Source organism: Jaculus jaculus, chromosome 12 (assembly GCF_020740685.1).
Source record: "Jaculus jaculus isolate mJacJac1 chromosome 12, mJacJac1.mat.Y.cur, whole genome shotgun sequence".
In the NCBI taxonomy this organism is placed as follows: domain Eukaryota; kingdom Metazoa; phylum Chordata; class Mammalia; order Rodentia; family Dipodidae; genus Jaculus; species Jaculus jaculus.
The window spans coordinates 25,418,170-25,430,560 of record NC_059113.1 but is presented as its reverse complement, the minus strand read 5'-3'; the positions used below and the strand labels follow the sequence as shown (position 1 = coordinate 25,430,560).

At 39.4% G+C, this 12,391-nt stretch overlaps 2 pseudogenes; both read right to left on the bottom strand.

Moving 5' to 3' along the window:
- Positions 1-767: 767 nt before the first annotated feature.
- LOC123453545 lies at positions 768-1,356 on the bottom strand (annotated as a pseudogene).
- Positions 1,357-9,732: 8,376 nt separating this feature from the next.
- Positions 9,733-10,922, bottom strand: LOC101617389 (annotated as a pseudogene).
- Positions 10,923-12,391: the final 1,469 nt, after the last annotated feature.

The window sequence follows — 12,391 nt, the reverse complement described above, 5'->3', positions numbered from 1 at the left end:
CAGGGAGACTACACAGTTTCTGATCAGTCCAGGCACATAACCTGGGTAATACCAGAAACAGCTGGAAAAGCTGTGGACCTTTCAGATTCACAGTGGTGGTAAAACTCCACATCCTGCTGTGGTGAAAAATCTACTCTTTGTGTATCAGAGATAACAATTCCTATGCCCCAAAGAGCAGAGGGGGTGATTAGGGCCTTTAGCAGTGGGTGCATTCTTTCCTGGCATGGGAAAGAAAACAGAGCTGCGACAGCTTCCATCTAATCCCACCCATCCCCTTTGAGCATAGGGACTCAGTGGCCTGCAGCAACATCTAGTTTGGCAAGAGATGGATGTGGTGAAGGGAACCTGTCTACTGAGATTGAGCTGCTGGGGGCTGAGTGCACATACACTGTTGCGGAATAATCTTTTGCATAAGAAGACCACCAAGGAGGAGGGACACCACTGGAAAAGTCATCATTTCCCTGGAGTCTTTGCTTCCTTGACACTGGCAATGAATACATGAACTTAGATAGAGAAGAGGCAGCCATTGGTAATGTAGGAGGACTGCATTCTGTGAAGTAAGCCAATGGCAAGCCCAATCCAAAGCAGTAAGGTCACTGCCTTTCTGTATTTGATAGTTGCTGGTACATTTCAATTCCGTTATTCAATCAGTGATACTCAAAGCAGTTCAGTGTATAAAAATAGTGACATGTGCAGCAGAATAACCAGCTCCAAGGAAAAAAATGGGAAAAAGACTCACAAACATTCACCTGGCTAAGGAATAGAGCCTATAGCAAAAGGTTAAAGAACATGTCATCCATTATGTTTCTCACTCACTGGAATGGATGAGACTTCCTCCTCCTCCTCACCACAAATGTCCGGTCAGCTCTATTGTGAAACCAAACGACATTCAAAACTTTACTAAGAACAAGCAGAGGACCACCCATAGGGAAATGGAAATAGGGAGAATCCAAGCCACAACCAGACATCTCCATGGAGTGATGGGTCGCCAATGATCCTAGCTGCTACTGATGGAAGTACAGGAATAAACAGTAAAACAAGAGGAGGCTGAACCAGAATCTGCCACCATTCCAAGCACCACACTGGAAATTCCACTAGCAATGTGTGGCTCGCTCTCCCGTTTGCCCTCTAAGCTCTGGGCTGGCCTCTGCATCAGGACACCACTTGCTCTTCTGCAGTGCTGATCTTCTCGGTTTGGCTGGATTCCAGCATCTAGCTTTGAGATGGTGCAACTGCCCCAGATTGAGTCTTTGATTGCCCTGAACGGTCCTGGAGAAAGATTTGGACACTTTCACCTGCCTCTTCACTACCCAGACTATCAATTATACAGAGAGGAAAGTACCCAAGATCTCTCATCATGAAAGTCCTTGGGTCACATGGAGAGCTGAGACAGCCTTGCTGCAGCCGAGGAAAGGTCTTCCTGTGCAGTGGCCTGACTCTGCTCCTTACACCCTTGTGTCAGGGGTCCTTCTCACAGCCTTGCTGGGAATCCCATGGAACCATTCCAGGTTAGCCTGCCCTCACATGTCTTGTTGGCAATGTGCCCAGGACTGGCTGTTGAAAGGGTTTACCCACACACTTCTGTGCCAGCTGTCCTTCCTATCCAGGTGCTCCCAGCCCAGGGCTGGGCAAAGCAATGACTCAGATGATGCTGGGAAGTGGGAGGGGGCACCAACATGGGTGCCTAGCAGCAGCCCATTTCAACACTTCCATTCAGGTTCTTGAACCATCTGCAGTTTATTTTCAAGTAGGGTGAAAGAAGAGGGAACAAATTCATTCCCCTACATGTAGTTATCCCATTTATACAGCATCATTTGTTGAAAATGCTGTCATCTCTTCCATCTTTACTTCTGGCTACTTTCTTAAAGATTACATAGCAGTGCTTGCCAGAACTTATCTGTGGAACTTTTGTTCTGTCCCATCGACCTATGTTTCTTGGGTTTTTCTTTTTTTCTTTCTTTTATTTTTTTTTACCAGTACTGTGCTGGGTTTTTTTTTTTTTTTTTTTTTTTTTTTTTTTTTGAGGCAGGGTCTCACTCTAGCCCAGGCTGACCTGGAATTCACTATGGAGTCTCAGGGTGGCCTTGAACTCATGGCAATCCTCCTACCCCTGCCCCCAAGTACTGTGATTAAAGGTATGCACCTGTCATGCCCAGCTTGATATTTTATTTTTATAGATCTTTCACGTCCTTGGGTAAGAATATTTCATGATATTTAAATTTGTGTCCATTGTAAATGGGAGTACTTTAGTGATTTCTTTGTTCATATGTTTGTCATTGGTATATACAAAGGCTACTTATTTTTGCATGTTGATTTTGTATCAGCCCTAGGAAATTTTGGGTGAATTATTTTGGCTTAATAAGTATAGAATCATGTCGTTTTCAAATAAGGCTGGTTTCATTTTTTTCCTTGCCAATTTGTATCCACTTTATTTCTTTCTCTTTTTTTTAAATCACTCAAGCTAAGCCTTCAAGTGGTATGTTCAATAGCAATTAGGAGAGTAGACATTCCCATGTCTCTGTCTTATTTTTGGTATTGGTGCAACTGGACTTCATAAAAAGAATAAGGGAGTATTTCTTCCTGTAAAATTTTATGAAATAACTCTAGAAGCAGTGGTTTTGTTCTTCTATAAATGCTTAACAGAGTTTGGTAGTGAAAACATGTGGGCTCAGACTTTTTTTTTTGTTTTGGAAACTTTTAATTAATATTCCAATTTCATAGGATGTTATTGCTCTCCTTAGATAATTTATATCCTCTTGGCTTAGTCTTGAGAGGTCATTAAGAGAACACCAGCACTGAAGCAGACCAAAAATTCTTTCATTTCTTGAGGCTTTTCTAATTTTGTGTAATATAGCCAAGAGAAATTTATGCTAATAATTCTACCAATTTCATAGTTTTCGTAGGAACATCTCCTTTTTAAACCCTAAGCTTTCTTTTATTAGCTTCTTCTTTGTTTCCTTTTTTTTTTTTTTTTTTTTTGGTTTTCTGTGGGAGGGTCTCACTCTATCCCAGGCTGACCTGGAATTCACTCTGTAGTCTCAGGGTGGCCTCGAGCTCACAGTGATCCTCCTACCTCTGCCTCCTGAGTGCTGGGATTAAAGGTGTGCACCACCACGCCCAGCCTTTGTTTTCCTTTTGATCAACTTAGTCAAGGATTTATAAGCTTTTCTATTTCTTTTAAATTTATTTTTATTTTGAGAGAGAGAGAGTGAATTGGCACACCAGAGTATCAGCCACTTCCATAGAACTCTAGATGCTTCCATCAACCTCTGGACATGTGTGATCCTGCATTTGCCTTACCCCTGTGTATCTGGTCTACCTGGGATCTGGAAAGTTGAAGATGGGTCCTTAGGCTTAGCAGGCAAAGGCAAGTGCCTTAACTGTTAAACCATCTCTACAGCCACCCATTTTTTGGCATTTTTTTATTGACAACTTTCATACTTACAGACAATAAACCATGATAATTCCCTCCACTTCCCCACTTTCCTGTCCACAAATCCACTCACCATCTTATCCCCTTCCTCTCTCTGTTAGTGTCTCTATTATTTTTATGCCATCATCATTTCCTCCTTTAGGGTTTTGTGAAGGTAGTAGTAGGCACTGTGAAGGCATGGATATCAAGGCCAGTTTCTGTCTGGGCACCTGCATTGTAAGCAGTCTTACCTTCCTTTGACTATTACATTATTTCAAATAGCTTTAATATTATTTGAAATTAAAATGTTTAGGATTGTTTGAAGAATCATGATGTTTAAAATGGACCAAGAATCAATACATATTTTTTATGTTGTTCCTAGTTTAAAATAGTAGAATGAAATAGCAAATATATTGTTGCACTGGAAAGTAATAATTTAATTGTGATTGTTTAAATGACATTTTCATATAACATACATCAACACATGCTGGATAAAGAGCAAGGAATGAAATGGGGGCCAGGAGTCCACCCTTCTCTTCAGCTGTCGGATTGTCCAGAACATTTCATAGCTCACAAAGACCCAGCTCCCTTCTTCCAGGGCCAGAAATTGAGGATGAAAATGCAGATTGACTACTGCTCCCTAAATTTCCACCTGTATTCTCATCGATAAACACAGAGGACTATGTCCGTCCCCCTCTGGTTCAGGAACTTTCCAGACTACCACTCACTCAGAGTCTATTTCCATTTTAATGTTTGCCTAACTATTTTGATTTACATTAGCTAACGACATCTTTTATTCTCAACTGATTCATTTTTAATTATTTATTTATTTGAGGGAGAGAAAGAGGGAGAGGGAGAAGAGAGAGAGAGAAAATGATTGTGCCAGAGCCAAAGACTCTATTTTAACTACTTCTGTGAAAATAACCTAGGTTCCTAAATAGCACACCACAGAAACACTCACATTTCTTGAAATATTCAGAATATCCAATTTATAGAATAAGTACTGGTGTCAATTATCAGATCAATTCTAATAAAAGTGTGAATAGTGCAACTTTATTCATCCTTAAATTATAAAAATAAAACTAGTATTATATACACTTAATATATTACATACTATACACATAAAAGCTCTATGTCAACTAAAAAAGGAGTAATAATAATAATAAGCCTATCACTAAGCTACATTCGCAGCCTATATACTCTGTTTTCTTTAGTATTTGAAGAGGGGGTTTCCTTGTGTTTCCATATCTAATTTCTTCATTATAGTAGGTATGTTTATTATTCTTGCCACCCTTCAAGAGAATTCAACATAGACTGGAACCTGCATGGATGTTAATTAAAGATTTTAATATGCTAACATAGATTTGTGATGGTCAAAGATGCTTAAATCATCTCAAGTTCTATAATTTATCACTCTTCTGTACAAATGAATAACCCTAACTTACAGAGTTTTATTAGTAGCCCACAACAATATGTTGAATATCAATATGTTGAATATCTACATACTACATACTACACTTATAGAAACTAATTGGAAATATGCATGTTAGCATGCAGCAAAAAGAATGTATTTTCTGAACATGCAATAATAATTTTACATGCAAAATAAAAACTGATTTTGAGCTACTATCCTTGAATTAGCAATAAAGAAAAACAATGCCATAGGTGAAAAAATGATTCATCACAAGATACTGATCCTGGATTCTGAATAATAAGGAGGTAGATTAGAGTCTAGACAAAATATGAGGATTTGTGTCTGCAGTGTTAATGAGTAACCACATGATACTGGGTTTATCATAATTTTGGAGTATGATGATTTTGAATGGTATCTTTTCCACGTAATAGTAAACACATGAAGATTTGGGGGATTTTGCATGTGTGACTAATATGGAGTACTGAATGCATGTTATAGAACATGATCTTTCCTGACTGCTAGTGACACTGCATTATGTCAGAAACCATGGGAACATATTACACGTTTCTTCACCAGCTCAGAGTGGCATGGGCCCTCTATTTCCATTTCCCTTCACACCTCATTTTGGATCCTGTGCTGAAATCACCTTACATGATTTCAAATTATGTTCATGCAAACAGCTTGCTTATTCATGATGGGGAAAAAAATTACATGAGCTCATACCTGAGACGTGTTTACCACAGACATGATGACATCATGGCCCCTGAGGCAGAACATGATCCTCACAACATGTTTTTAGCTAGCATTTTTCAGCTGGATGTGGACATCAGATGCAGAGCCCCAGGGCAATATGACGCATACAACTCTAGAGACGGTGGTACAAGCACAAGAGACAATAGTTGAGGGATATCAGTGGCTTCATCAGTCAACCACAGTAATAAAAAGAGACACATATGCACACAAGGACGTGTGATACATATTCATCTGCATGTCACTCTGTGTGTGCTCCACCTCTGTTCATGCTGTTAGATGGGAGGCATGGAAAAGATGCTATCTTTGATTTTTGTCTTCTTGCTCCTGAAACATCCTCTCATCTTGTGCAATTTAAAGGACAACAGCTGCCTGTGGAAAAGAAAACACCATAGAGGTCATGGTGAAGATACACAAACTGAATGTGTTTTCTTACTTTATGTGGAACCCTTGCAGGGAAAGAGTAGTCTCATCATTCCTAAGTCACAGTAAGTGTTTTTCCATGTTGTTATTATTGCTTCATTATTATCATGGATAAAGCCTAAGAGGCTGTGGGTTGTTGACAAACATACTGCAGATTCTGATTCATGATATGGCAATGATCACTTCCATCCACTTTACTGTCACTGGCATAATCATTTCTTTCTGATGCTTGAACAAAAGTTGATTGTACATATACTCCACAGTTTCTTCTGCTAATCTTGTGGGGATGAACATCTGTTATGGTTCCATTTTATGACTTTCATGAATGTGATACCAGGGATATAGATTTTCAAGTTTCTCTGAGATAAGTTGGTATTGATTTTTTGGAAGTGGTATTGCTGGATCATATGGTGGTCCTAATTTTAGACTTAAAGGAACATCCTTCATCCTGACATCCAGAAAAGCTTATATCCCCACCAAATGTATAAACGTTCCAATTTCCCTGCAATCAGAACAACATAGTGAATTGCTCATGACTGTGGACAAGATATTAATGTGGTTGCTTTTAAAATTTTCAGATTTCTATATATGTTTATGATTGATCATATGCTAATTGGTAATTTGTTCCTCTTTAGGAAGATTTCTTTCAGAATGCTTTCCTGTGTATTGACTGATTTATCTGATTTTAGTATTAAATTTTGCATTCTTTATGCCCTGATACTAATCAGCAGTCAGATTTATAGCTCCAATACGTTGTCCTCTTATACAGGCTAGGTCTTTGATCTATTCTTTGTTACTTCTGCTATGCAGAAGCTTGTGGATTTAGTGAATTCTCATTCATCACATCTTGCAATCATTTCCTGAACTATTGCTACTCTGTGCACAGACCCCTCAACAAGTGCATTCCCTTTGCTAACTTCTATTAACACAACTGGTAAAGTATCAGTTGAATAATGCTTTTCACAATTGATTTCATAGAAGGTGAGATATAACCTTGTATACTTCATTATGTAAATATACTGATTCCCAGCACAATCTGTGCAAGAAATTATCTCACATTCACTTCATGTTGTTGTCACATCTGTCAAGACAGGTTATGGTACAATGATGCCATTTAGAATTCTCCATTCAATCTCAATGATGAATTAATCTTGTGAGGTAACTTTCACGTTTTGTATGTATGGCTCTTTTGTGTGTACTTGGAATAATTTGTTGTGAAAACTCTACCATAACATGTTCTGTTCAAGATCTATTATAAAATTAACTGATTTTTTTTCTTCTAATAGAAATATATAATTTTTCACATTTCTGTTAAGAAGGAAACGCCTTTTAGGTCCTTGATCAATTGTTTTCTTCATCATTAAAGGTAGAGGTATAAATTTTTTCTTGTACATGTGGCCATTCAGAATTGTTAACATAATTTGGAGATCGGCTGTATTCTCTACAGATTATATTTTTGCGGTCTAGGGAAAGTCAGGTACCTATAACTTTGTGGGCCTTCTATGCTACAGAGTTACTATTTCTGGTGCCATTGCCATTGTCTTTTTGGTACTATTGTTTTGTAGTGTTACATGAAATTACATTTTTGGATCTTTCCAAAATATTTCAGATTGATAGGATTATTTATTGCATTTGTTATTATTGCAGTGCTTAACTTTGTACACTATTTTTGTTTCTACTTTTGAATGATGGTTTAGGAATCTTGAGAAAGACCAAAGAATTAGAGGAAACTAGTAAAATATAGGAATAGGCAAGATCTTTCTAAGTAGGAAGAAAGTCACATAGGAAATGAGGCCAATTACTTACAAATGACCCTCAAGTAATTTAAGATTTTATGCAGCATTTCTCCTGTTACTATGCAAGACTTCTTTAGGAGGTGTCAGCCACATTGAGATCATGCATTCCATGAGCACTTTTGTCTGGAAGATTGTATTACACAGCACACCCCCATTCCCAGTCTCTTACATTCTCACTGTCACCTCTTCTGCAATGGAGTCTGAACCTTGCAGGGTTTGGTAAAGATGTCTCCCTGAGTGCTGCACTGGAATTTCACTATGATACCTTAGTGAGCTGTGAGTCTTCTACGTGGTCACCACCATCTTGCAACAGAAGTTTCTCTAAGAAAAAGTGAGAGCAGTATTAATATATTGGCATGAGCACAAGTGGTTAGAGGGCAGTTTAGTGAGCATCATATATTCACTTAGATAGTCAACAGGAGTAGTTCCCCACCCAAGGCCTTGTGACCTCCCCTAGCAAATGCTTTTGACTAGGTTTTCATTTTTAGCCATTGGTTCCCTCCTACGGAGTGCTCCGCAAACCCAATCAAGAGTACCTGTTTTTACCAGAGCAAATATGTTACAGTTAAACCAGTTGGTATTTTAGCCTGGCTGTACAGTTGTAGGTATTGATATTTGCCAAGCAACAGGCTAGGTAATTGTTTTCAGCATTCTGGCAGCTAGTTAACAGGGAGAAGACTTCTAGTTCAGCTCCAGCTTGATTTCTTAGGGACCTTCAGCCTAACTATCTACAGTAATAGGGTATTACCATCTCGTCACAGTGATAAAGCAAATGCCAGTCAATAGCCTGCAGTTTGTTGGGAACCAGAAGCCTCCCAGACCGAGCACTCACTTGCTCTAAAATTTTCTTATAACCATACATGATTTTGGGCCTAGTTTATCCACTGCCACAAGGAACTTCTGCCCAAATTCTCTACTTTTTACACATACAATACTTTACAAGCAAGAAGGAGGTAACCATATAGCTTACTCATAAAAAATCTTTGAATTGGGGCCAGAATGATAGCTTGTGAGGCCTGATAGCTAAGATTTGATTCATCATTACCCAAATGAAATCAGATATGCAAAGTGTTCTTGCATCTGCAGTTTGTTCGCGGTGGCAAGATGCTCTGGTGAGCCCATATTCACCCCCTACCCGCTTTCTCTGTCTCTCAAATAAGCAAATAAACATTTTCAAACACTAAAATCTTTAAATTTTTTAACAGTCCTTCCTAGCCGTCTCTCATCTGTCCCCTTTCCTGAACTCAGTCATTTCAACTCACAATTATTTTGTGCCTTTTCTTACACATTTCCAACTTTTTGTACCCTTTCTTACACATTTCTAATATCCTCCTCTTAAGGCTTCCCTTCTCCCTTGCTAGCTTCTTGGACTCTGCTCACTTTTATTCTACCTCACATGTAAATGTGAAGAATTGAAGCTAGGAGCCCCACGTGAGAGACACCATTCATCATTAAACTTTTTGAACCTGTGTTGCCTTATCTAGTATACTAGTATACTTATCTAGTATACTTCCAGATCTACCCATTTCCATGCAAATGTTATCATTTACATTTGCATAAAACTGCACTATGTAAATGTAAGCGCTCTAATTTTTAATTTGTCAGTTCTAGGACATCTAGGCTGGTTCTACTTCTTAGCCATTGTGAATAGAACAGTAATAAACAGATGAACAAGGACCTTTACACTAATATGTAGAGTCTGTAGGCTATATACCAAGGAGAGGCACAGCTGTACCATATGGTAAATCTACTTTGGCTGTCTCAGGAACCTCCACACTAAGTTCCATGATGGCTGGATAAGCGTATATTCCCATAAACAATGTATGAATTTTCTTCATTACTCACAACCTTTCCAGCATTTATTGTCATTTGATTGCTTTTTTTCCCCACTGGAAAAGCTTTTATTAAGACCCCACCATCTGGGGACTATGCTGACATTAAGCACCCTCCTTCTTGGCAATCCAGTCTTTCTTGAGTGGTCCCATGAGTGCTTTCTTCTCTTCCATGTTCTGGAAATGGCCATGGCCAAACTTAGACGTGGTATCAATAAACGTCAAGTTGATCTCCAGAGCCCACCGTTTGGTCTGCACCAGCAAAGACTTGTGGTGGGTGAGCACCTGCTTCTTGGTTCCTACTATGCAGTCTTTCAGCATGACAAAGCCATTGATCACTTCACCATAAGGGACAAAACCACCTAGTGGGTTGATGCTCTTTTCACACAGGTCATAGTCAGTGGAGGAATTGTTCTTGATCAGCTTGCCATCCTTGATAAGGTAACACTGACCAATCTTGTAGATCTTCTTGTTAATCTCAGTGTGGTGATGGTAGCCCTTCTTGCCAGCTGGAGCCACAGAGAAAGCCACACAGGCAGGATGCCAGGCTGCAATACATGCAACCTTGCAAAGACCTCGGTGGGTCTTGCGGGGTAGCTTCTTGGTGTGCCAGAGTCTGGTGACCCCTTTGTAGCCTTTGCCTTTGGTTACTCCAATGACATCAATCCCCTCGTCCTGGCCAAACGCCGGTTCACGGGTATGTGCTGCTCCAGCCTGTCCCAGGCCCAGTCTAGCTTCTCAGCCACAGTGCCTGTGTTCATCAAGTGGGCCTTCTTCTGGCGAACAGGAAGCAGGCACATCTGGGTGTGGGCAATACTGTGGATGACCTGACAGTACTTCTTCATGCTCCTGAAGTCCTTGTCCAGCTGCTTCTTGCCCATGTCATCCTGCCAATTCTTGCAATATTTAGTGAAGGCCTTCTTAGATTTGTGCCAATTCTTATAGAAGCGCCTTTTGCACTCATCACTGATGTGCTCAGCAAAAACTGTCTTGAAGGTACGAAGGCCTCAGGGGGTTTCCACATAGCCCGTGATGCCTACAACCACCGTGGGCGGAGTCTCGATGGTGACAACCTCCACTACTTCCTTCTTATTCACCTTGGATCCTGGCCTATTGACTTCTCAGACGATGTGGGTCATGCCTGTCTTGTAGCCCGAAAAGGCTGTAAGGTGGACCGGCTTGGAAGGGTCATCCTTGGGGAAGCTCTTCACTTTGCTCCAACGTCTGCTGCTGTGCTTCTGAGACAAGCAGCCTAAGGACCCATGTCTGGGAGCAGAAAATTTCCTGTGAGACATCTCGTCCTCAGACCCTGCCTGGAGAGCTGATTTCTCGATGACAGTTATTCTGACAGTAGTGAAATGGAATCTCAGACTTGTATTCATTTGCATCTTTCTGATGGCTAAGCCGTCAAAACCATTTTTACATATTTATTTAACATTTAGAGTTCTTCTCTAGAGAAGTCTTAATCCAGTTCTATAGACAATTTTGATAGAGTTATTCATTTTTTATTATTGAGTTTTTCTGTAATTCTTACTATATCCTAGATATCTATTCTCTGACAGATGTACAGCTGGCAAAGATTTCCCCCTAGATGACAGGCTGTGTCTTTGTTCTATTCACTCTGTTCTTTGCTGTATTAGATTTTCAATTTCATGAGGTCCCAATGGTTGATTGGTGGTCATACTTCCTGAATGACTGCTGTTCATCTCAGAAAGTCCTATCTTATGCATATATGTTTTCTATAGAGATGTCGTAATGATCATGTGTTCCTGCTTTAATTATGGAACATTCTTTTTATACTTCAATTATAGTAGATAGCCTTGGTAGATGTAATGCTCTGGGTCAGCAGTTGTCTTTCAGTATCCAGAACACATCATTCCCAGCTTTTCTAGATTGTAAAGATCATATTGAGAAAGCTGCAGTTATTCCTATGGCCTGGCCTTTATAGGTGACTAGGTGCTTCTTCCTGATTTGAATATATTATCTTTGGTCTGTGTGTTTAGTAGTCTAATTACAATTTGGTGAGGCAAGGCTATTTTCTAGTATTGTCTGTTTGGTATACTAAGTACATCCTATATCTGTACTGGCAACTCTTTCCCAGTTTGGGGAAACTGTCTTCTAAGGTTTTGGTGAAAATCCTTACTATGCACCTAGGTTGAAATTCTTCTTTTTTATGGTCTGAGTTGTTAAATTTGAACTCCTTACAGAGTTCTAGTTATATTGAAATTCCCACTTATACATCTTATTCATTTGTCTTTCTTTTTGCTGAAATATTCTCTACCTGTCATCCTGTTTTCCAGCTCAGATATTTTGTTTTATCCTGGATCCCTTCTATTGGTGGGACTTTATAATTTGTTGTTGTTGTTGTTGTTGAACTTATGGTACTTTTCATTTCTGGTGTTTCAAATTGTACTGACAAATACCTGGAGCCTGATCCTTGTTGATTGAGTGAATGCTAGAAGGTCATAACTCCCTCTTCCTTCACGATGGTATCTCACCTGAGTTTATAATCATTGTTTACATGTCTTGAGAATGGCAGTTCTACCATGAGAAGATGACAAGATTCTTTTTGTCTTCTAAGGGCCTGTTTATTACTGCAAGGATAACATACAGTCTTTTCAGTAGATCACATATGGATTCTTAAGGTTTCAAAAGTCACAACAATAAATAATTCACCTTCTTGAATTAAAAAAATATATATTAGTACTCAGTAACCTCATGATTATTCACTCCCAGTTCAGGGGGAAAGATTCAGCACATGAAT